General features: G+C 38.5%; 1 protein-coding gene across 2 annotated transcripts in view; it reads left to right on the forward strand.

Annotated features, from left to right (window-relative positions):
- The first annotated feature begins 15,332 nt into the window (after window positions 1-15,332).
- Window positions 15,333-25,134, forward strand: part of SYK (spleen associated tyrosine kinase) — a 50,065-nt gene continuing 40,263 nt past the window's right edge. Inside the window, exon 1 of one of the 2 annotated variants that reach the window (XM_015652447.3) lies at window positions 15,333-15,440. The gene's annotated coding sequence lies outside the window, so the exon portion shown is untranslated. The remainder of the gene's footprint in view (window positions 15,441-25,134) is intronic. The other variant, XM_015652445.2, reaches the window with a different exon arrangement.

Genomic DNA, 25,134 nt, shown 5'->3' on the forward strand with positions numbered 1-25,134 from the left:
AAACTTAATACTAGAAAATGAAACCTGGAAGGACGAGCGAGAGGTCTTCCATGTCAGGCTTCTTTCCCAGAAGAGGATCAGATGAGGTATATGCCAGGGAATTTTCTGTAGACTTTAAGAGAGAGTGATTCCACAACCTGCCCATGTTATTTATTGCAGTTACTCACTGCCATCCTTATTAAAATGTTTTTTTCTTATTTCTATCCTGGACATTTTTGCTGTACCTTAAAAATATTATTTGCATTTTAATATTTAATATTATAAGCATATTATTTCTCATCCTAGGTATTTTTCAGACAGACTGGATAGTTTCTTTTCCTTTTACATACTCCTTCTGCTACATAAAGGTCATTGTCTTTAGCTCAGTCTTTTGTCCATGCTAATAGCCCCACAGGTCATGGCTCCTGTATCTCTTGCCAGTTCTGTGGACTGGTCTGGACTACCTCTAAATCACTCTGCACTAGACAGCATCTTTACATATTTCTGGAAATACATGTGCTCACAACTGAAAATTGCACTCCAGACACAGTTGTAGTAATGCTATTTAGAGTAGAAGAATTCCAGATGCCTTTATGGTTGCTGTCCTTCTCTTAAATTCCAATACAATGTGTTTAGTAGTATCATAAATTCACACGGATGCTGTAGTAAAATGTAACATCTTGATCACTTTCAGAGCAACACATCTTTAGCTGACTCTTCCTCATTTGTGCTATTGATACTCATTCCTACATGTAGTTTCTGGTATTTATGTCAAAAATTCAATTAGTTTTCCTAAATACTCTTCCAATCTGCTGTCTGTTTTGAAATTTAATACTGTTTTCCAACCTTTCAAGCCTTCCATTTTCACTTCACCCACAATTTTTACTAAATAAATTAATATTCAGGCATAATTGGATAAATACTCTGTTCAGAAAAATGACAATGCAGAGTTCCATTGTCATGTGAGCAAAAGCCTGAAGCTCTGTGTAACTATGTACTCAACCACACCTCTCTAAGGATATGAGATAAGGACCTAGAAGTTGTCACAGTTGAACCACCCTATGGCTTTTTTGTGTTCTTTTTTATCCCAACTACTTCTTTATCTCAGCTGCCACATTTTAAAGATGAAACAGCAGCACACAGAGATTTTTTTGTGATTAAGTGTGCTGTTGTGCTGTACAGCTCTTCTCCTCACTCACATTTTCAAGGTGATCCTTTTGTCACACCAGATTTTAGTCAAGGAATGTGTGCACAGGGAGAAGGCAGATTCTTTCTTTCTGTGACTGAGTAATGCTTATGGTGAGGACAAAATTACATTAGAGGAGTCCTCCTCACTACACCAGCTGACTTTTCTTCATTGATATTTGCTTTTTCTAAATTAACAAATATTTGCATAACTAAATATTATATACAGTCATCTCATATTGACTGCACTCCAAAAGCAGTTTTAGATCCCAAAATCTATTTCATCCACTCTTTTTGCATTTAACATCCAAGTACCTATTAAGTGACCAAGCACTGCCATCCATTAAGTAAACAAATCAAAAGGAGAGAAACTGTGGACAGACATAGCAGTAACTACTAGTACTAGACTGAGAGTATGGGATAAAGATGCCTAACTGATTCACAGAACAAGCATCATTTCAGCTTGGTGACACTAGTCAAAGAAACTGCCTCAGATAAAACTCAGCTCAATTGCTGTTAGTGTGCAATATATGCAGATCCCTCTATCCATCATTCTCTATTTTCTTCAAAACTAACAAATGGGGTATCAGTTAAATACCTTTTGTAAAGGTAATGATTTTCATTCTGCAGATACTGTATTTATTTCAAGTAGACCAAGACCTCGATACAAACCACCAGTCCTCAACCATCCATTTCCTGTTACTCATATTTACCTGATGTATACATTGCCTCTCTTCAGTTTGAACTCCTGGGAAGACACAGTTCAGCTGATGACACAGCTCACAAATTCTCTTGTAGGCCCTTAAATTTACAAGGAGGCCTTTCAAGAACATTTGTGAAACATAAAAGAACATTTGAAAAAAAGAAAGTCATATTAAAGACTTACTTAGCTTTTCCTCCTTCTCACATTCAAGTCCTGAAATAATCTCTGAATATTTTTACCCAATGGGAAAAAAAGAATATAAACAAAACATAGAAAAAGGCAAATGCTGTAGATGGAGTTGTAACACTGTATAGTACTGAGGTTCATGACCTTTCCAGAAAGCCTTGATGTCAGTTGTTTATAACTTAATCAGACCATGACCTTTAACTATGATTTTTTCCAAGCTTCATTGTCTGCATAAAACTGGATCTTTCATAATTTCATTTAAATTTCATTTCATTATCAGAAGCAGCTTGTTTTTCCCCTCAGAATGCTAGAGTAAAGGGTTTTTTTTGCTATTCAGCTATTCAGTGATGAATTGTACTATTTTTTTAAATAAGTGAAATAAGGATCCAGTAAATGTTAGAGGATATTTTGTGAGAAATTAATGGTTTTCTCGGATTAGTCTGGCTAAGTTATACATTACAGTTACAAAGCTAGGATCCCAAAAGATAAGCGTCTATAAATCCACTATGTGCATACTGTATAGTACAAAACTGCTAGTTGTATAAACACAGTTTTTTTGCAAGACCCCTGCTTCATTCATTTCATGTGGGCACTGGCAGTTATTCCATAAACCAATATTTTGAGTTTTTTATTAATGTTCATCTACCATGTGCAGTGCAGTAGGCTATAATCCAGGCTGACAGGACATCAGCTGTCCTCCTAACCCCCCTGTGCAGGCAGTCACTGAAAAACCCCCAGTACAGGGGGAGGCAGATGGAAGAAAGGACCTCCCTTTCTGAATGAGCAATAAACCAACACACAGAAAAACACTCTCAGCTGTGGTGAAAAGTGACCACAGAGAAGGCTCAGTGCAAAATTACTCTCCTTTAAAATACATGACTATATAATATTTAGCACTTCCTTCATAGGAAAAATCCTCATTCATCAATAATGCCCAGTCCAGCTAAAAAAAAACCACATTAATTTTATCAGCAAAATTCTAAAATTCTAAATTCTAAAAAATGTCTATCCAATTTGATTCACCACTACCCTATCTATGCTGTGAGTCAGGGCTCCTGGAAAAGACAGCTTATAGGCCATGCAATTTCAGAAGAGAGATGCAGTCAAGCAGGATGAATTAAAACACTACACAGGATCTTCAATTCTAGCATTTCTTACCTTGAAATATTTAATTTTGTGACCTCAATGGTCTTTCATTGTATTATTTCTATGTGCATGTCAATGCATACTTGTTCCATAGGCAAAGTATCTTGTTTTTTTTCTTTTTATTTTTTATTTTCATATTGTTTCTATCTATACACATTAGCATTATTTGTCATGTTTGTTTTTACATCCGCGGGGTGCAAAGCCTTATAAATCCCTAAATTGTCGTGCACCTCCATAATGTTATATAAATACTAATAAATGGAAAAAAGAAATCAGAAACTTACCTTGTGAAGTCCCACTATGAAGCATTGCTAAACTTCGATGTTGTTGGGAAGAAGGGGTTAAAAACAGAATGGTGAGGAGGATGATATATTAGCTCAAGTAACCTTGCAGGTGGGAATGCCAAACCTGGAAAATAATAATGTGGGAAATGTCATATTTTATGCCTACTACTGTTTGTTTTGCCTGTTTTGAGAAGAAGAATTTCTGTGTAGATAACACTGGTCTTTGGAGAGGTCTGAAGGCACCTTCAGAGACATGCTTGCTTGGGAAAGAGAAGATCAAGGCTCAGAGATCACTAAAAGGTGCAAGGGAGTTCACAGCAGGGTGGTAAATTATGGGTGCATGAGTTCTTTATTAATGGGTACAAACAAGAGTCCTGCCAGACATTAGGGTGGGCTGAGCCTGACAGGGCTCCTGCTTGAGCATCTCTGAACACCTCCTGGTATTGCTCCAGGATCCTCCCACTAGTGAGGTAATGAAATAAATTTCCTCTTTGCATTTCATCCATGTTTTTGTGCTGCCTACCTGTGTCAACTCACACCAGTATTTATTGACTTGGCAAAATTAAAAATAAATTTGATGATTTGACATAATATTTTTTGTTGGAATCCAAAATAAAAGCCTCTCTAGTTGGAGTCTGAGGCACAGAGTGTGCCCTTGTCTCTAATGCCTAGCTCTGACATCCAAGAAAACATTAAATTTCATATAAAACCATGAAAACAACTGTTAGATAGAAAAACTAAAAGCGTAAGTATGTAGATTAGAGAATTTTCTTAAGTCACTGGGTAAAAAAGTTAAAGATTAGAGTTTAAGCTAGTTTAGAGAACAGAAGACAAGATGGAGAGTTTAGAGTGTTGTCTCTTTTCCTTCTTTCTTCTTCATCTTCTTCTTCTAGAGCTTCTTAGGTAGCAGTAAGTGATTGGATAGAAAATGCCATAATACAGCACACAGGTGTTAAATCATTGGGTCACTAAGAAAAATAAATTACATGTCCATAGTTAATTGGGTGAGAATAAGTATAATGATAAAAGAGTTGTGTAGTTTGAGGCCATTTTGTGCCTCTCGAGCCAACTTGAGCCAGGCGATGATGGGTTGAACTTGAGCAGAAATCTGGAGAAGACCTGCCAAGTCTTTTGATATATATTAATAAACATGAGAAACAAGAACCTAATGAGCCTTTGGAGTATCATTCCTGAAACAGAACTGAGATAAAGGTAACTACCCATAAGGGAGTATCCCAAGGGGCTCAGCCCTGAGGAGATCGAAATCTCTGGCAACATCTCTGAGCTCCTCAGAGAGAGAAAAGAATTAAAATACATTAAACCATAGATACAGAGTAAAAGTGTAGGTTTTAGTTTTAAGTAGGTAAAAGTATAGCTTAAGCGCCCTAAGAGTCTGTGTTAGCTAGTGAAAAGCCTTATTCCCCAGTTTAAAGTTCAGTGCTAATACCCTTCACAGATTCAACTAGGCTCTAGACATAATGAAAATATAGTTTGCATTCTTGGGTAGAACAGACAGGATTATTCACATAAACAGATAATACCCTATACCTAAGATTTAGGTCAAAAGAGCATTGCTTTTGTATGTTAGAATTAAGTTCAGATTGGTGTAGAAAGTATTGTTTTAGATGTATGCTTTTAGCTGATTGGATGATCTATGAATTTAATCCCCTGTATTGGGGATCAAAAAAAACATCTGAAGAAGAGGAACAGCAGCACCATCATCATCACCAACTGCTTTTGCAGCCCAAGACAATGGAACTCCATGCCGAGAAGCTGCTGCCCTGAACATCAGGACCTTATATCAGAGAGCTGCTGCTCAGAACTCAGGACTTTATGCCTTTTGCTAAAAGCTTTTAGCAAAGACTTTAACTCTCTGAACTCTTTGCCTTTTAGACTGATGCTTTTATACAATAAATACCTTTCTAGCAACCATCAACTGCTCATGTCTCTTTGAGACCCGGAAATATTTCTAGAATTCCCGTTGAAGCTGTGACAATTTTTCTGTGCTTTATTGTGTTTAATACAAAATTATATTGCCTTAGTTGTTCTAATGCACCACATGGTGGTACTAAGGACATAAAAATTCAAAGGTAGTAATACTTGCAGCCTGTATTTATATACGACCAAGTTGTTCAAAAACTCATGCTTGCCTTTTCACTGACATTTACTTTACTGAAAAATATTTGTTCAAGAGCACTAACATGATAAAAGAAGAATTGTGGAGAGATGGAGGAGAGAAGCACACTGGGAGCTCTAAATCTGCACATGTGCATGAACAGATGTAGAGAATCTTAGAAAGTAAATGTTTTCTCCCTATGGTCATGGATCTACCGCTGCCTTATAGCAATATAGATACACACAGCTGAGATCCTAGTAAGTTCAAAACAATGTTCATCACATATTTCTAAATGTGAATAAGAAAAGATACACTAACAGAAACATAGAAAATGAAAATTACAACAATATAAATGTTATAAACTAAGGCAATAGCAGCTCTTAAAAATATGAACACAGGGCTGGCCTCAAATTTGTCTAAAACTCTCACGAAAAAGGCTTATTCCATGTAATCAAAATCACCTCAGTAGTTCACCATTTCTCTTAATGCATTTAATTAAGAAACCTCGAGGTACCTTCATGATGCCCTGAATTCCCTGAATTCCCCAACTAATGGAATTCACAACTTATGTGGCTCCTTAGATCCAAAAGCCTACTAGGACCACCTGTCTCAGCTTCTATTGATCCATTTTTCAAGCTATAAAAAGTGTACGAATGAGCTGGGAAAACAATCGCACTTTGGCTCTAACTACTGCAGCCCCCAAAGAGAAACAAATAATTAAGATAAAGTGGTATTTTAGAATAAGTGAGGGGAAGAATGTAAACATAATATTCTTCTAGATGGATTTTGGAAGGCCTAAAAGTGAGGTCTGAAAAAGTGCGCATTCCCCAGCAAGAATACAATACATGTCACAAATGAGGCAATGAAAATACCTTTTCAAAATAGAGTCCAAAGAAAATTGTTACAGTATAAATATTTCTCTTAACTATCATCTTGCAATCACAATCTCCTTCATCCATCTTTTCATAAACTTTTTCTTGTACGGCTAATGAGATTGATAAAAAGTGCAGCCATCGTGGAGCTGCCTTCAATGTATTTGAAGGACTGCAGGATGGAAGAATAACTAAATACAATCTAGGGCAATAGTATCCATTTAGAGTGTCTTTCTAAAATCTTGGTGAAATTCAACTATTTCTGTTTTCCACAGTGCATGTCTCCCATCTTTGCAAGCACATCATGTAGGGGTCATATACACAGTTTGGTTTAGCACTGAGTTTTACACTGTCGTATGACTTGCAAGAGATGAATCAGGCTAGGCAGGGATTACGAAACAAGCATCAGCTCTCCAGGTATTGCAGTGAGGCTCCAACACTCCAGACCAGGTCTGAATGTTATTTGGGTGTCTGGAGCCACCTGGAGTCTTTTGAACACATCTGCCTCCATACTTTTCCCATAGTGTACCTGTTTTCAAACACAAGGTCTGATTTTCCCTATGAAAATACGTACAGCATCACACATAGACTTTCATGATTTGCACTTGAAGAATGTTATATACAGAATAGAGATTTTTTGCTCACGGAAAACCCTTGACAAAACCACCCCATCTTGGTCTACAGATGCAGAAAGGCAAAGGAAATCTATTGTTTTAAGTAACTCTGAATTTCAAACTGTTTTATTTGAATTATTTGTGCCTGTTGCATCACACATTTAGATATATATTTAAAAAAAAAAAAAAAGAAGACAGAAAACTAAAAAAAGAAAGAACCAGCTTTTGATGCTTCACATATAGAATGCCTTATTTCTTTACCCCTCAATTGCTGCTAGGAGTGCTGTGATTATGACTCTTCTGGAGGGACATTATTCATATGTGATTAATGTTGAAAGGTTAATGTTTAGTGCCTCTACTTCAATTCCAATGAGGGATACCTCCAATACAGTGTCTGACTAAATGCCCCAAGTGCTGTTTTTTTAACTTTTTTGTTTTTTTTCTCTTTGTCACAAGCACATGTCTACATTTGAAAAATAATCTAGAAAAATGTTCCTTTTTCATATAAGGTTTGTTCATTCCATTTCTCTGTGCAGCTTCTTAAGAGTTTTGTTTAACTGTGAAAATAGTTAGAAAAAACATGCAGCATAGGCATAAAGGAAATTTTGACACTATTAATTAAGAAGTGTACCAGACATAGAGAAGTCACTGTTGTATAACATAAATGTAAATAAGTTTAAAATCAAGGTAACTTCTGCTTTCTCTTTCAAAACTATGAGATCTCAAGCAGTTTCAGTTCACAAGGTGCTACAAATGCTTTTGTGTGTGCACTTGGGTCAACTTTGACAGAAATTTGGTTGAGATTGTTTTTTCCATGTTCTTATTCAGGGAAGATAAAAGATCTTTCAGCTTCCCATATTCATGATTCATTCTATCTTTTAAGCCTTAGTTTTTTTTAAAAATGGATATTGCTCCTGTCTTGTCCCCTAGAGCTCAAAAGCTTTTGTGTGGCCATGTGATGCTTCCATTCTTGCACAAAGCACCTGCACCTTTTCTGTGGTGAAACAATGGGGGGGAAAAAAAAACCAAAAAAACCCCAAAGCTATTATGTTGATTAAATTCCTTCTGAAGGCTTTGCACAGTTCTATAAGAAAGTGTGTTTTTAAATTACTGTTTGAGTTCAAACTGATTTAGTCGAAGATGGAACATTAGAGACTGTTTAAAGACATTTAAAATTGTATGTGTGTGTATGTGTGTGTGTATTTGTACATCTATAGTGAAAAACATGTTATTAGACCTGATCAAGCAAGATTGCTTCTTATTGTCTGGACTAAAGAAAAACTAGAAACCAGACTAAAATTTCAGGATTAGTAATCTCTAAACTGAAATACTGCTTTTTGGTAGAAAATCTGTCTTCTTGATGACATGACTTCTTATAGCTGTTAGAAGTATGGTGTCTTTCTGGTAAAATTCTTTTGTGTGCACAAAATTAGGTAACAAGTACTAGTGTAAATGGCATATTCATTTAAATAGCCAAACTTCTGCTCCTCCTGTACATTGAAAGGAATGTTAACATTCTTGCAATCCAAGGATTCCCAAATCAATTCCATCATGGATAAGATTGTGGTTTTCAAAGTATTTGGAAGAGTTCAGATTTTTTTTATTTTTTTAAAACACACTTTAGTGTAGTTTCTGTGCAGAGACAGGCTGTGGAAAAGTTAAACGTTAGTCACTGCTAAATCAAGTCTCAGAAAATAAAATACAATGGAAGACTGATAAGTGTAATTTGTGCAACTTCAAGATATTCATTGGACTACATAATCTCAGATATATTACTTCAGCATGAAGATCTCAGATACCCTGAAGCAGTGAATGAATTAAAACTAAGTTATTCATGATGACTGATATTAACTAAATATTTATTCTGACTGTAAAGGCAGGAATTTTGGTCACATTAACAGACAGTTAATTCCTTGGATTTTAATTTTATAGTATTGTGTAGCCTGATTCATTTGACAGTGAATCCTGGATTGGAGGTGCCCACACTGTTCATCTGGAAGATATTTATGACTGGGATGCAAGGTCAGCTCAGATATGGCAGGACTCATTAGTTCAGGTGCAGTGATGTGGAAATGCTTCATAGCTCTTCCAGAGTTGGCACAATCCAGAAATAATACATCTGCCTTTTGTGCATCAGTCAGGTTCTGAAACAATTACAAACTGGCTTCACAAAAAGACATATTGTGTGTGTCTCCACAACTTGTTCTCATAAAGATTATTTCTTGCTATTTGGTCTTTCTGCTTCTTCAGAAAGCAGTGTGGGTCCATCTCAGATTACTAGTTCTGAGCACTATGGGTGACAGCTAATTAATTTTCTACAAGTGTTTCATAGACTAAAGCATACATGCACAGATGCAGCCTGTGCCAGCACTGCATTTAAGCAAATACAAGATCCTTGACCACAGTGCAAAGATCGAGTGACTGGCTCTGTAGGAAACAGTTGACAAACATTACACAGAGAATAAAACTACAGCTGCATCCAAGCTGATTCTTGAATTGTCTCTCATGCCTCCTCACTGTTCCTTGAGATTAGAGAGAGGCTCATTGACAAAGGCATGACAGGAGAATTTAGGAGAAATAGTAGAGATAATTTATAAATATATAAATTTATAATTTATAAATTTATAATATATAAATAGATAATAAACTGAATTTGCTTCTATTTGTAAGTATACACATATATATGCATATTTCTATATATTATGAATTTATTTATATATATATAGGTACAGATATAGATATATAGATATATAAAACTATTGAAATAATTTGTACTATTTTTAGTCTCAGACAACCATGTCTCAGTTGAAACTAAAAAATCAGGAGTTTTGTGTACCTTTTCTGGGCTTATAATAGGAATATTTTTTTACTATTTTCATTTCTGCATCTCTTAAGGGCCTGAATATTTCACCTATTTGTCTCTGTTTATTTATGTCCTTGATTCAGTATAAATGCAGCTGCTTTTATTATCCATAAGAATATATAATAGCCTTGGAATGAATTGGAGATGCTTAAATGACAATGCATATGACCAGGAGGTGTGACAGTTAATAATACTGCACGTCTCACCCAGTGCAGTCCCCCCTCACAGTTTGCTTCCATCCAGTACTGCTCTGCTTTTGCATTTCTAAAATGGCAGCAGGGAAATTCCCATCTAGGCATTAATCATTACCAATCATTACCCAAGAGGAAGAAAGGTGGATTACCCCATCCATTAACTGATCATGCAATCAGGGAGAATCACAAACGGAACAGGATGAAGAAAATGTGCCCCACATGCTCTATGTACACAACCAGTGATGAAAAAGAAAAGGTTTCTGTTGATGGTGTAACTACATGTGAATGCAATCATGAGCTCTGACACAAGGGCTTCCAACACTTTTGCTGACTATGACAGTCCAAAATGCCTGTCAGAGGCTACATACATATCCAGCATTTTACAGACTGAAGTGCTCTGGAAATGGTGCTGAAACAGAATCCCCCCCATAGTTACTCAGTCATCTGACAGTTAAAAGGTGATTATATGTTCTCCCTCTTTTCTTTTTTCATCCTCATGGTGGTTTTCATTCAAACGGGAGATTACTAATTGTAATAAGTTCTTCTTAAGAATTTTTCTCAAATCTTCTTAAAAGTATTTTCTGCGCCACAATTAGGTAATTATTTTACAGAAAGACTTAATTTTTAAGAAGCCCTGGGTTTTTTTTCCCGATTATATCTTGCTATTGTATACACTTTCACTTCTTTCAGCCATTGTCTTCATGCAATGCACCATTCTTTAATGTTCATTTAAACAGACACATAATTTCTATAAAAACAAAAGCTAGAAGCAGTAACTAGTCATGGGAATGAAGTGGAAGAAGTCATAAAGACCAGACTAGCCCAAATCTTCATTTCCATGTAAATATGTATTTTTGTAAAGCCATCTAGACCCAGAACACATCTTTTCCCAACTATTCTACAATCTTAAAATTTTGAATTTAGACATCATACCTTCTCATATCACACTCTTTAATGTGTAGAAAGTACATCCAACAACTACTCTTTATCGCTGGTGAGCAAAATTATCAACACTTTTAAGTGTGACACATTGTTTTGAGGTAAAAATAGAGAGGAAAGGTGATAAATGTGGCTATTGCATGCAAAAAATACAGTATTAAAATAGCTATATTTATATAGATACAAAATAACACAGATATAATTACAATTATTGTGAACTCATAAAGCAAAAAGCCCAGAATTTTCATATTAGTCTTGATTTTATATAGCAGAGAATATTGCTACTGACTGTTCAAAACAGTAAATTAGTAGGCAAACAAAACAATCATAATTTATAGATTCTTACAATGAGCAGGCAATTCAATTAATTTGTTGGATATCTCCCCCAGTTTACTTCTGTTTAATTGTACTGAGTTTCCCATAGGGATTGCCACTAGTGTTTTCCACTTAAATTGATCTATAAGTAAGGGAAAATTTTATGGAAACATACAGCTGTTATTTAAAATCCATTAAATATTTCAGTCCTGGTTCTTATATAAAATAGGGATCTTTGCAATTCCTTGGATTACAGAAGGAGGCCAAAAGATTTGAGATTAGGGTCCTTACTTTTTGAAGCTTTTGATTCAGTTTAGTTTTTCTGATTCTAGTGCAGGACATCTGTAGTGAAAGGTGTCTCTGCCTGTGGCAGAGGGTTGAAATCATCTTTAAGGTCACTTCCGATTGAAACCATTCCATGATTCTATGATTCTATGACATTTGTTTTTGTGTCACAATATTGCTTTCAGGCTATTGACTCTTGATTTTCTCTAAATACTGTTTACTGCTATTGTGCTAACATGGAATCATTGTTTCCATCAAAATTAAAATGAAGCAGATAATAAATAACTCCCAAATAGCACATATTTTTGCTCAAGCCATGATGGAATTCAATGATCCGTGCAGAAATTTCATATGCCTTAAGTAAAATGAGTCACTTCTGCACTCTTTTTGTAGAGATGTACAGTCCCATCTTACACTAAGTTCTTCGATCCTAGAGACCCTTTACTTTTAGCTGTACATAAGGTCACACGTTGAGAATTCGAACCTCAAATGCCCATCAGTGGCATTGTATCTCTTGTTGCTATGCATTTTAGGAAATGTCATTTTTAATCAGACAACAAAGCTTCAGTTTAACTTCAGCATTCCCTACTATAGAAATGGAGATGGCACTTCAGAAAACACCCACCCTCAGCCTGTAATTACGCAAAGGGTAAGCCACAGTACTACCCCTTGTGCTCGAGCAGAATTCTAGCAGGCCAAACAGCATCTGAAAAAGTTGCCTACAGTTGTAGGACAGAAACCAACCTAAAAATTCCCTCTTGGAGAAGGAAATAAAAAATAATGCGTCAGTATGAGGTTCTCATTGTGAGTTCTCAGGAACTCACTGAAGTTCACTTCTTTCACTGAAGAAAGTCTTATCTCAACATACTTATTTGTATTTTCTCCAAACCACACAGTCCCTGTAAAGATGAAGACAGGAGAAAAGCAACAGAAGTAGTAGGAAGGCAACAGAATAGACACTTTTTAACTACAAATTTGCAAATTTTGGAGAGGCTCAGTTGCATAATTTGTTCTTATACTTTTTACTGATCTTAGAGTGAGGATAGTAAAGAAATGAGATTTGAGAATATTCTAATAAATCATTTAAGAGAACAACCATGACTGCTGAAAGCAGAGGTCTTTCAAATATTCAATGCCATTGTGAAAGCATTGAAATTCCCTCTGGTATTCTCAAAAAGTATGGAGCATTACAAAGTTAATTGTTGCAGTTATTATGCACAACTAGTTGGACACCGTGTAAAAATTATTAATTTCTACTGTATATATTCATGTTGGGTAGGAAAATCCATAAATTTACTGAATCTTTCTATAAAATCCAGATTTACACTTATTAAATGTTTCCAGAAAAAAAGGAGAAATTATTTTACTTCATTGGTTACTGGCCTTAAACAGAGCTGGCCACACATCTCAGGAAAGCTTCAGAATGATAACATGTATGTTAGGATATGCTAATATATAACATTACATGTAACAGATAAAATAAAATACTTCACTGTTGTGACCACCTTACCAAAAATCTGTGTGGCAGAACTCAGCTATTTGAATTAATTCTCTTATGAAATGAAAGAGAAAGTAAATTGTGGACAGCCTAAAAATTCTTTGCTTTGCCTACTGGAATTCCCCTCCACTGCCATAAACTGACCCAGGCCAGCAGTCAAGCACCCACACAGCCAAATACTCAGTTACCCCTGCCCAGCAGGACTGAGGACAGAGTAGGGAGATCAAAAAAGCCCTTGTCAAGATAAACATAATGTAATAAGTGAAGGGAAAAACAGCAAGATCACAACCACACCAAATGGTGCAGAGCTGGTCACACACCACCTCCCACAAGCGCAATGATGACCAGCAAATATCAGATTGGTGGCTGCCTCAGAAGAAGCCCACATCCTTCCACCCTTCTTCATCTATCCCCAGTTTTGAGTGCTAATCATGATAAGAGCTATCTCTTTGTTCAGTCGCAGAAAAGTGGCCCAGCTCTGTACCTTCCCAACTGCTTGTGAACCTTTAGCTTACACACTGGGAGCAGGGGCAGATTGAAAAGAGGAGAAAGCTTTGACATTGTGCAAGTAGCATACAGGAATAGACAAATTGTTAGCATAGCATCAATGCTCTTTTAGCCAAAATCAAAGATACAGCACCATATCGGCTGCGATAATGGAAGCTAATTCCTTCCCAGCAAGGTCCAGTACAATTGCTTATGCAGTACTGGTGATTTTTTTCACCAGTTTAAGGTAAGACTGCCTCTTAAAGAGCAGCTCACAGTCCAGTAATGACTTTTCAAAAGCTTTCTCTGCAGATCTGCTCACACTTGGATGTTGATATGAAAAGAACAATACCATGAAAACAGGTCTAAGAACTAGGTTTGCTAACTTACTCTCTTTTCTCTAACATGGAGACAGTACCAGTAATTAGTGCATTAAAGTACCAATAAATAATGCACTACCATTACAGCAATTGCTAAAAGTCTCACTGAAACAAAGCGAAACCAGAGACCTTTTTAAATGGCATGAAATATGAGATTTGTACTTTGGCACCTCTATTGAATATCAGGTGGGTGTACAATCCATTTTGCAATAAGAAAGTGTTTTGACTGAAAATAATGCCTGTATCCCACATTAAGCGCTAACACCAATTTACTACGGGGAAGAGGGAAGCGGACTTCTCCTGCTGCAAGCACAGCCCATCACGGGACACCAGGCTGTGTCATGCAGCACAGTCACCACTGAAGGAGACCTGCCCACTCTGGCCTCACCCGAGGCCCTCATGCCTCACACCCAGCCCTGTGTGACCCATATCAGGAGAAGTTTGTCCCTGGGCTGCCGTGGGCAAAGGATAGTGGCACTTTTTGGCTGTGTGGTCTCATCTTCCACAGAAATTAATTCCATCACACAGTGTGCTGAGGAGACCTTGAAGAGTTGAGACTTTCCTTCAAGCTAACTCTCTGGGACACTGGAGTTTTCTTCACACGTGGAGTTGCTACAAATGTTTGATCAAAACATGGGAGAGTTTTTGTGTGAAATATAGCAGCAAGGGTGATACTGTGCTACGGCAAGCCCCAATGCTGCTCCAAAAGGAAACCCTCTGGGAGTCCTTTTCTCGGCAAGTACACACAATGCACCAAAGGACACAGCACTTCAATATTCCCAAATTCACCAGTTCTCAATTCGTGCGTGCACCAATACGCACACACTCGTTTTTTCCCCTCCGAGAAGCCCGCAATCGACACACTTCGACCGTGTCCCCAGCGTGGCGCTGGGCAAGGACACGTCCATCCTCCAAAGCCAGATGCCCGGGAGGCGCTACAAGGAGCCCGAGCCTGGGGTCCCAAGGGGACCCGGCACCGCGGGGTCCCGAGGACGGCCGCGTCAGGCCGCACCAAGGGCCCGCCTCACGGCGCCCCGAGCAGCGGGCTCCGGAGGAGATGGACGGTCCCTCTCCGGCGGCTCCGGGGGCGGCAGCGGTGCCCGGCCACCGCCCGAAAGAGGAGCCCGGGGACACGGCGGCCGCGCCCGCTGGACAGGAGGGAGCGCTCGCCCACACCGCTGAGGAAGTGGCCGCGGCTGCGAGCGAAAACGAGGAAGCGGCGGATCCGGCGGCGCTGAGACAGAGAGGGTCCGGCCCCGCTCCGGCGGCACGGCTCGGCACGGCTCGGCACGGCTCGGCACGGCTCGGCACGGCTCGGCACGGCAGAGCCGCCCGCCCGAGGGCTGCCCGCCGGGAGGAGGCGGCGGCGCGGAGCCGAGTGCCCCTGAGGCAGCGGTGAGTAGCGGCCCCGGCCGCCAGCACAGGGAGCCCGAGAGCGACCGGCCCGGCGCCACCGCCCCTTCCCCGCCGGGGACTCCGACAGGGCCATGGAGCGGGCGGCGCTGCTGCCCCCGTTGCGGGGCTGGGGTGTCGTGGGCACCGACAGAAAGGAGAGCCGGGGCGCTCAGCAGCGGGTGGGAAGGAGGGTGAAGAGCTTGGACACAGGAGGGTTCTAAGGAGCGGCGGCAGAGAGGGGCACTCGTGTCGGGGTGGGAGCGGGCGGCTGGCTGGAAACGCACCACCAGCCTGAAACCTTCCCGTACTGAAGTGCTTCGAAAAATAAATACCACCAGCCCAGCGTCTCAGAAGTTTGAATCTAAAACTTAGGTGCAAAAGAAAATTGATTTTGCTTTGTCTAGAGACGTTACTGTGGTGGCAGGTTTTAAACAGAGACAAGTGTACACAGAAGTAGGGCTACTGGCTGAATGGTGCCTGTGAAAGATTTGTGCCTGAAAAAAACCTTTTAAAATGCGAGTTTTCTTACCAAACTTCCCTATTTTGTTTCCAAGAAAACAACTATGATTATTGTATCACTGGAAGCGCTGAAAGTAGTCGATTCTACAAGCCTTGTGCCCGAGAAATTTCACTTCATTTCACTGCCAGCATTATTTCTGCAGTTATCTTTGTTAGCACTTTTTGCATGCACTTTATGTTGTAGCTGTCTAGATTAGTCTGATGTTATTCTGGACAAAATTTGGGCTATGGTTAGATGAAACTGTCCCTTATGAGAGTGGCAAGTTGAGTCCTAGTCTAGCCAAGTTACACAATATTTTGTAAAACAATTATTTAAAGTAAATTAAAATGAAATTATTAATTTTTAGAGCATTAACAGTTTATAGTATTTTTTTAATATTTTTTTTTTCCATTAGGTTTCTTTCATGCTCTTTTTATCCAGATTAGATGTCCTGAGTCCTTGGGTTGAATCCACGGAGTAATCCATGGATGCAACCATCCGGTACAGATGCATGCGGTTTCAGCATGAAAAGCTCTGTAATTTTACAGGCTTGAAGGCCATACAGAGTAGCAGGGTAGACTGAGACAGTTCCCTTTGAGGAACTGTGACTTTTCTTTTTTTTTTTCTGTTGAGCATTGAGAGATAAATAAGGAAGTTTGAATGTTCTTTGTATTGTCACAGTAATCTTGTGAGGGAGAAAGATTATAGTCATAGATATGTATATTTTAACTAAAGAGTTTGAAAGCTGTGATTCTTAAAAAATGGCTGGAATAGATAAAAGTATATCATTCTTTTGCTTTTCACAATCTCTTGCAATCGCTACAAAATACCATGAGAAATACAGGTGGTATGTTCTGGTTTTTCTTCAGTTAAAAAATTTTAGCACTGTCTAAGCAAGGGTGAACTGTGTAGCTTTCCCTTTTGCACATTGTTGCAATTCTGATACAAGAGCAGAATTAGATCCGAAGTTACAGGAAGACAAAAACAAATTTATTTTCAGAATTAGCGAGCAGTTAATGTTGAGCACAAAATAACAGTACAGAAGACTGAAGTTATATGCTTGTTGTAAGCATCTTTCAAGATACCAATGGCCAAAAAAAAATAAAAAAAAAATAAAAAATCTAGAGTAATTTCTTTACTCTCCCATCTTTTCTTCTGAATCTGTTAGGACAGAAGTATTGGAAATGGAAGAAATCACTTCTGAAATGCATGATGTGTACAGAAGTTATGGTCTCTCAATGATAATTTTCTCCTTTTTTTAAATTACACTTCTTCTTTTCTTCGTAGTCCTTTTCCAAGATCCAATATTTAGCCCAAAACAATAAGTCAAATGCCACTGCTGATTTGAACACTATGACTGTTAGAAATTCTGTTTGGATCTGAATCTACTTAAAACTCTAGGTAGTGTTATCATTTTTCCAACTTTGTAGACTTTTGGGCCAGGGCCCAGGATCTGTTGTGTACACAGACTGTGCCAGAATCTGCCATCAGCTGCATGTGTTTAGCTCCAGAATAGCACAGCTGAAAAGGGGAACTTGTCCGGGTTTATATCATATTTACAAGGAATACAAGAGTTATCTATGAATGTGAGTAATAGTCACAGAAAAATCATTCTAAATGAGTCTTCTAATCTGTTATGTTGTGCTTGACACAAACCACTAGCCGCTTCTGAAAATTACTTCTTTTTTTCTTGAATGTAAATTTGTGCTTAAGTGAGTTGCTCCACTAGGGCAAGGATAGCTACCCCACCCAAAGTATCTGTTACAGAGCTGAAGATGGACTTGCAGGTGGAAGAAGAAAGGGCAGCTCACTAGATGTCTCAGCTGGCATTTCTAGAAATGCCTTTACAAAAAATGTTTCTTAATATCTGTACTGCTTTTACAGAAAAACATCATTAATTTCTATAGTTAGATTTAAACCTTTCAACCATTCTCATGAGAAAAAGAAACCTTGGGCTTTGCAGTATCCTTCCCTAATCTTTTGTATGGCATAGGATAGTACAGTATACAGTTATTAATATTTATTTGAGGCATGGTAAAATAATTTGGATCACAAACCTCTTGCTTAGTATTTGCATTTTATTTTAAGGTTCCAGCAGCAAGGGTACATAGCTAATATTGTTTACCTTTTAATTTCAAGACACAGAGTAATGTGAAGGCAAACAGTTAAGCAGAAGGAAACATTTCCCACTGACTTCTTCATTGTATGTTGGGGTGATTGGAAAACATCAGCATTGCAAATACAAGAAGTGCAAAGGAGCCTGTATGCCCCTGAAACAAAAAGAAAAAATAGAGTATTTGCTGTAGCAAATGATAATTAATTAATAAATATTGTGTTTGACCCAGAAATATTGCTTACCTCATAGAAATGAAATACAATTTTGTAGTTTGTGTATGCATTCCAAATTTGAAATAACTTCCTGTGCCTTTACATACAATCATTAATGATACTTCTTAAGAGGGGCTCTTCTAAAAATTAAATAAAAGGTAAAAATAGTTTTGAAACTCACAGAGATCTTAGTGTTATAAAGTGGCTTCAGTATATCTATGTTTGGACCAGTGTTATTTAATATCTTCATTAATGACAGACAAAAGATCAAGTGCATGCTCAAGAAATTTTTAGATAACACCAAGCTGAGATGTGCACTTGACACACCTGAAGGCTGGGATACCATCCAGACAGACCTGGATAAACTCAAAAAGTAGGGCCATTGGAACTTGAGATTTACAAGACCAAGTTCAAGGTGCTGCATCTGGGTCAGGGCAAACCCCCAGTATCAGCACAGGCTGGGGCTGAGCAGATGGAGAACAGCCCTGTGAGAAGGCTTTGGGGGTGCTGGTGGGTGAGAGGCTGGACATGACCCTGCCATGGGCACTCCCAGCCCAGAGAGCCAAACGTGTCCTGGGCTGCATCCAGAGCAGTGTGGGCAGCAGGGGAGGGAGGGGATTCTGTCCCTCTGCTCTGCTCTGGTGAGAGCTCACCTGGAACCCTGCATCCAGCTCTGGGGTACCAGCACAGGAAGGACATGGAACTGTGGGAGTGAGTCCAGAGGAGGCCACAAAGATTATCAACAGACTGATTATTGTGAGGCACTTTTTCTGTGAGGCTGAGAGGATTGGAATTGCTCAGCCTGGAAAAGAGAAGGGTTCAGGATAACCTGGTTACAGCCTTGCAATTGAAGCCTGAAGGAAACCCACAAGAAAGATAGAGAGATATTTTATAGGAGCCTGTGGTGACTGGACAATGAATGCCACAGGACAAGTAGAATGGCTTAAAACTGAGTTGGTTTAGATTACATATTAGGAAGAAATTCTTTACTGTGAGGGTGGTGAGACACTGGGACAGTTTGCCCAGGGAAGTTGTGTATGTCCCATCCCTATAAGTGTCCAAGGCCAGGCTGGGGCTGGCCCTCAGTATGGGGCTCTGAGAAAACTTGATCCAGTGAAAGGTGTTTCTGTCCATGAAAGGAGCATTGAATCAAGATGATCTTTAGGTCCCTCCAACAAAAGCCACCCTATGATTCTATGGCATGTAAAATGCTGCAAGCCTTCCCTTTATACCAGGTACCAGAGCAAATAATTAAAAATTTACATGTATTAGAACCTAAATAACCAGTGTACAGGAGTATGATTACAGATAGTTTGTCCAGTTTCACTATCACTCAGTGTGTAGTAAACCAAGGTCTCAATATGTTGGTTGGCCAGCTAGGGCTACGTAGTCATTTCTCCAGTTTTGTCCACATTTGCTTTGAGATAGCATTCCTCCAAACAGATATGGATTTTTGGGTGTCTTGAGTGGACAAAATGTCCAGTAAAATTTCCAAAAACTTTTCCTCCTTTAAAAATAGAAAGAGGGAGCACAAGAAATTTTTCAGTTATGACACTGAGCAGAAGTAAGATATGAGGTGCTAAAAGCTTTGATAAAGAAGCAGGACTTTTGGCATGGTAGTATGTAAATCCAGCCCTGTAAATCCCTGAGACAATATCTAGGCTAGGGGTAGAGTTGAAATTGACAGGAAACACAATTGTGATTGGAGGCAACTAGAGAAAACACATTCAGGAAGTGTTAGAGTAGGATATGTAGCAAGAAAACAGGCAATTGCTCAAGTATTTTAATATCATAAATCCTTATCTTAAACAACAGATTCAATGAAATGAGTAGGGCGTCACCATTTCATGCATGAGCCACAGCCTATCACTACCCTCTTGCAGAGACATTATCTTATTTTTCTCCTGTGTTTATATAAAATAATGAAATAAATGACTGGGGGGAAAAAGAGGAGGAAACCACAAAACTTCTAAGACCAGAGCCTATAGAAGAAATAGAATCCAGAACATATAGAGACAGTATGTGTCTTAGCTAAAGCCAGTGTGACTGAGAACGTGGGGTATGCTAGATCTAAATGCTAAAATGTGTGTTGCTGCTGACCACTGAGTATGTAGTTCTGCTTTTAAAAGTTCTAGTATCAATTTCAAAATTGGCTCACTTTAAAATAATGTCTACATATTTTTTGCAAAATGGATTTCTTGATTTTTGATAGGGTTGCCTGAAAAGTTGATTTTCTTCAGCTAGATTCAAAAACTGAGTTTAGAAATTGCTATAAAGACAATCCTTTCCCCCTAAAATTCTTGTAAAGTGCATTACAGAAAAGCATCAACTGAAAGAAAAAAAAATATTTTCATTTTTTATGGAGAGAACATAGAAAATGAGGCTGGTATGTGTGTAATAAGCAGTTTCTTATGGTTAAGTTCCTACTCTGGGAAGAGACCAAATTTGATAACTTGAATCAAGTAGTTCAATCTATGCAAAAAAACTCCAAACCTAAAATTTTGTCAAGGTGGTAATCTTTGGTATCACAGAGTCACAGAAAGGTTTGGGTTGGAGGGAACCTTAAAGATCATTGTCTCCAATTGCACTACCATGGGCAGGGACAGTTTTTGTTAAACCCAGTTGCTCAATATCTGAAATATGGGGAATGTTTAGCAAAGGAAGCAGCACTAATATTGTACACTTTGGCATAAAATTATCAGTGTCGCTGCTGCATTTCATAGAATTCATATGAATTCCACAGTGGTTTGCTCAAGAGTTAGTAAAGCAACCAGGGTGTTTAAGATTATTTTTGTAACTCAGATAACTGGATTAACTGTATTTTGAATCAGTGAGCATTTTGCTGCTCTGAAGTGAAAACGATCACTTACTTAAAATAAGTATCAAGTGGTAGAGCACTGCTGTGAACAGTTTTGACACTCCAGAGTTGAGGTGGTCATTGAGGGAGGCTTTGAGTAAACTTTCCATCCTCAGTTACCAGGCACAGTTGGCAAGAAATCTCATGCTCCCTCAGCTGAGCTCAGCCTTAACAACTGTGTGACAGTCATCATCCAATAAATGCATCAAAGATCTGGTCTGCAGGTATTTCTATGCAGAAAAGTGCAGGGGAAACCGTCCAGTATGGGATGAGTAAACTCAAACCCACTGGAACATGCCTTCTGAAGAGTATGCAGAGCTGTGTTCACTTGGAAGCAGCATTGTGTTGAGGGCAGGATGTTGCTAGTGTGAAATCCACTTGCCTCCGACTCTCAAGAGACAAGTTTCACCAAATGGAGGTGTCTTTTTTTATCCTGACATAGCAACCATCCATAGTGACAATTATCAATGGACCATTTAGAGATGTAGCTGTTGATGCTGTGTGGAGAACACACCATGAATAAAGAGGCCTGTCGAAGAGCTGTTTTTTCCAGCCGGGCAGTTTGTCATGCAAGAGATAGGGAAATACTGCCTATTGGCCCAGAACAAACAGAGGCCAGGTGCATCCTCTTTCTGCCCAGACTGATAAATTTGCCTTGTCAAGAGTATTTAGTTGGTTCAGGGGTTACAAATGGGCTTACTTTGCAGGATGGGAGGAGAAGGCTAATACCCATCTCTCTGTGTGTAGTGTTTCTGGAACTTTCTATGTTTTATGTGAGAGGAGAGGTTAGGTTTCAGTTTGTTTGCTGACTAAAATGAGTTATATCAATGAGAAGTATATTTTATCTGTGCAGTTTGTCCTGATGATAAAGGCTGATATGGGGAGAGATACAGACTTAGTCTTCTAGATGGGTGATTGGCTGATGCACTGTGTTATGGATAGTCTCTTTTGCCATGCAGTCTGTCTTTTACGTGTCCTCGTAAACCCTAGTCAGGAAGAGCTGGTGCAATTGCTGGATGATAGTACTTTTTAAGAGAGGCATTCCTTTCCTAACAAAAATGCTGTTAAATTAAAAATGCTTTACTGGGGGAGTGTTGAGGCACTTGGACTGGTTGCCCAGAGAAGTTGTAGATGCCCCATCCCTGGCAGTGTTCAAGGCTATATTGTATGGAGCTCTGAGCAACCTGGTCTGGTGAAAGGTGTTTCTTCCCGTAAAAGGGGGGTTGGACCTAAGGGATCTTTAAGGTGCCTTCTAACTCAAACAATGCAATGTTTCTGTATTTCTAATTATTAGATAGATTTTAAGAAACTGATTCTTAATGTTGTCAGCCTCTCTGTGTGAGTTAGTATCACATCTTCCTTTCAAAAAACAGATATAAATACTTGGCCTTTTTTCCATACCTGTGTGGGTGTCAATTCTTTCTGAGTGTAATTATCTTCATCACTAAGACATGGTGCTTACAGTGTGTCTGTAAGAGAACATTTACCTGGTCTGTGCTCCTAGCAGAAGCTTTTTTCGAAAAAAAAGGTAACATGGCATGGTTTTTATAGATTCTAGGAAGTGGCACTGAGAAGGCTTGGCCAGTTCTGTAGAGCTTGCCTATTCCAGGAGTATGAAATGCAAGTTATTTTTGTTCCTGAAATAATTTCTGTGCTTTATATATAAAACAGACTTTATATATATTTATGCAGACTGTTTCAGATGACAAAATAACGGTCTGAAAGAGGAACCTGCCTAATTTTGCCACTCTGACTCATGGGGCCAGCCATTGAGGCATCTATTCAGCAAAGATTTCAGCAATTCTAAAGATAGACCAGTAAATGTCCGATAAGGAATGAAGTATGATGGGGTCCAAGTGCTGTTGACTTGTTGTGTGCTTAACACTAAGTGAAGGCTAATATTCACGGCTGAGAAACTAAGATCATCTGTAGCCTCTAGACTTGGAAATAAGTAGAGAGTAGAGACAGACCTGCACAAAGAAGGGGAGTTTATACCTTCATAATCGTTTCGGAAATGCCAGCCTGCAACAATTATTGGTTTTAAAAAAGTTAAATGAAGACACTCACTGGAATGTAAAATAAACCTATCTTTTGGGTCTACCATCTAGTATGACCATAGTGGTCTTTACCTGAAACTTTGAATGAAATGTAGCATTTTTTCTTAGTCCTGTAAGGCTATAAAATTTCAAGACTACTATAATAATGTTTAATTTCTCCTGGGTTGTTTTTTTTAGTGGATGAAGCTTTTCATTGAACTTCTGTTTGATTGTAGCAACTTTCTTCTAGAATTCATGATGCTTTAGTTCTGAGATGTCTTTTATACCAGCAAATTTGCTAAAAATGTCACAAGGAAGGAAAAACAAAGTTATGCATTGTGGATCCATGCACACTGATCCTTCTGGATCAGTTTTCATGGTAATGAAAATACAGAGTGCCATCAGCTCTCCGCCCAAGATATTTTTTTGTATGTGTTTGGAAATTGGACAGATAATCCAGGTTTTGCCTTCCTGGAAAAAGAAGAATGTTTTAAATTAATGTTTTTTGGGATAACACTGATAGATCTTTGTCTGGAAACTTCTTTCTGAGTTGTGAAAAGCAATAGACCATAGTGAACCTTGAAAGAAGATTTTGAAGTAATTTGGGGCTAGGGGGAAATTTAGTGATAGTTAGATGTGTCTTTGTTTTACTGTGCTATCACTATCTTGTCCAAAAACTTTTTTATTGCTATCTCTGTAAAAACTCTTCTGTAAAAATGAAAATATATTCAACTTGGCAACATGCTATGCCGTCATATTTAATGTCACTGCAACTTTGAACCTGAAAATATGCAGGCCATTGACTAAGCAGTTCAATCTCTTTTTAGTGATTTTAGTGGTTTCTTGCAAGAAAGATGATAATTTTTTTTGTTTTGCCCTTCACATATTTTCACTGATTTTGTAAGGTCATGTCACAGCTCCCTCTGTGCAGTCATCGTGGGATCTATGGAATGTAAAGGAATTTTACTTTTTACTGTAGTTCTGGAAAGGAAATATATGTTTGAAAGAAAACCATAAAGGAACAATACATATATATATGTGTGTGTGTATTTATATATGTATGTATGTATGTATGTCTCAGTAGTTCCTGAAGGGAGGTAGTTTGAGATGCCTGAGTAAGACTTTTCTAACTGCACCTCAACACAGGCTTGCTTCCCACCACTCCCTCCCGCCTTTTTTTTTTCTCCCCAGCCTTGGAAAGAAGCAATTATACCTGTAACTATTCTGCAGTCTCTACAGAGCTGCAGCTGGTCTTAGTGAAAATCTGTCTGTGTCCACAGAAGTTTGTTCACATCTCGTCACAGCAGGAAAATGGGAGATTTTCTGAAGAGGTCTGCCTGCAGTATCTTAAATGTTTTCCTGCTGATGTATCTCATCCCAGTGGTTCCACTATTTATAGGGTGGTTTAATAGGAATCGATCACATTCGAGTACTTTGTCCAAAAGGGAGCAAGCTTCCCCATACAAATAATGCCACCCATTTGAGGTCTGAAATTCTTGCTTTGACAAGAGATGTGTTTAGCAAGAGGCAGTGTTTGCATTTGTGACAGTGTAAGAGTGGAAAAGGAGGTAAGGGGATGATTACATGGTAAAGATATTGAAGATAATGTTCATATTTTTGTGTAAGTGGTTTTGTTTTTTCTTTTTGTAAAAGGAGAAAAAAAATTGTTTCGGTTTTGGGTTTTTTGGGGTTTTGTTTCTATTTTTAATATGTGTGAAAATCATAGGATTTTTGCTTCCAGGGAAAGAATTATTGTAATCTATAAACACCTGGCTTTTTTTTTCTCTCACAGTAGTGTTCTGAGCTTTTTAAAAGATGAAAGCAGAAAAAACCTTATTAGAGGAAAACTATGTGGAAAGATTGCCAAAGACATGAGAGTCCCAAAAGAAAGGTGCTGTATAAGAGAGACAATAGAGTCTTATCATCAGTGAAGAATGCTTTTTTAGTTATGAATGTTCCTGCATGAGCTCAGTA

The sequence above is a fragment of the Parus major genome, chromosome Z, assembly GCF_001522545.3.
Source record: "Parus major isolate Abel chromosome Z, Parus_major1.1, whole genome shotgun sequence".
NCBI classification, from domain to species: domain Eukaryota; kingdom Metazoa; phylum Chordata; class Aves; order Passeriformes; family Paridae; genus Parus; species Parus major.